The sequence below is a fragment of the Rousettus aegyptiacus genome, unplaced genomic scaffold (genome assembly GCF_014176215.1).
Source record: "Rousettus aegyptiacus isolate mRouAeg1 unplaced genomic scaffold, mRouAeg1.p scaffold_m13_p_5, whole genome shotgun sequence".
Taxonomy (NCBI): domain Eukaryota; kingdom Metazoa; phylum Chordata; class Mammalia; order Chiroptera; family Pteropodidae; genus Rousettus; species Rousettus aegyptiacus.
In genome coordinates, this window is record NW_023416308.1 from 103,148,382 (window position 1) to 103,149,678 (window position 1,297).

The following is a 1,297-nucleotide window of genomic DNA, read 5'->3' on the forward strand; positions in this document are numbered from 1 at the left end:
AATGAGGAAGTGGGTTCTCATTAGATACCAAGTCTGCTGGTGCCTTGATTTTGTATTTCTGTCTCCAGAACTGTTAAGAAATAAATTCCTGTTGTTTTTAAGTCATTCAGTCTATGGTATTATGTTAGAGCAGCCTGAACTGACTAGGACAGAGTGACCTCAGTCTATGGTTTTACACTGCTAAATCCTAATCTCCTGAGATACCTCAGGATTTAATGAATAGTGTTCACAAATCCATATGGCCTATGAGAGTTATTAAGTTCAAATTAAAATTTTAATTATAAAAATGATGCATAGCTTGGCCTTTTAAAAAAAACGGTAAATATACATGCAGGACTCATATTTGATGTTTAACTGAAAAACTTCTCAATCTTATTACGTATTTACGTATTTAATCTAACTCGCTAGGCTGTTTACAGGTCTTCTAGAACAATGAAAAGATAAGTTCCTTCAAAAAATATTAAAAGAGCCCCCACCAAGTGTACAGGGTTATGTTTTTTATAGCATCTGGGTAGTTTTTGTCAGTCTCAGTCTCTTAAGTACAAGTTATATAAAACTGAGTGTGTGGGCCTATGGCCATGCTACCCTGAACGTGCCCGATCTCATCTGATCTCAGAAGCTAAGCAGGGTCGGGCTTGGTTAGTACTTGGATAGGAGACCACCTAGAAAGACCAGGTGCTGTAGACATTGAAAAGAAAAGAAAAACTAAGTGTGTGAGCAAAATCTTGTTTCTAAGCCTTTCAGACTGTAGGACCTGGTTGTAAATCATGGTATCTCCATCAAGATAGTGGCTATCAGAGAGGACCCATTTGTTAGCCAGATGTCCTTCCCCAGGTATATCTTAAATATTTACCGTGTATCACATTCTATCATAGTCAACATTGCAATATTAATTTCATTTTTTAAAATCAGCAAATGATATTTAAGATCCAAAAATAGACCATTTTAATTTTTTTTTACCCATGCTTTTCTCTAGCTTGAATACTTCTGTCAGACATTTTTATTGTCACTATAAAGCAGAATTCCAATATTATAAAAATCATGGTATTTCTCACAATTTTGTGAGAGCCATAATGTCTTGAAATAAGAAGACTCTTTTTTATTGGTTTTCAGAATATCCATATTCTTTTCTGGAACAACTAAAAACAATATCCTTCACAAACGAATAACTGCCTTCTAATTTTTCCCATTGAATAACCTCTTCTCCTTAAACCCAAATCCATATAATAAAGTTTCTTATCTGCATTTATAAGGGATATTAGAACTCTAATATATTTTCTGTCACTTAACTGGTAGA

At 34.2% G+C, this 1,297-nt stretch overlaps 1 pseudogene; it reads left to right on the forward strand.

Moving 5' to 3' along the window:
• Positions 1–568: 568 nt before the first annotated feature.
• LOC118603363 lies at positions 569–687 on the forward strand (annotated as a pseudogene).
• Positions 688–1,297: the final 610 nt, after the last annotated feature.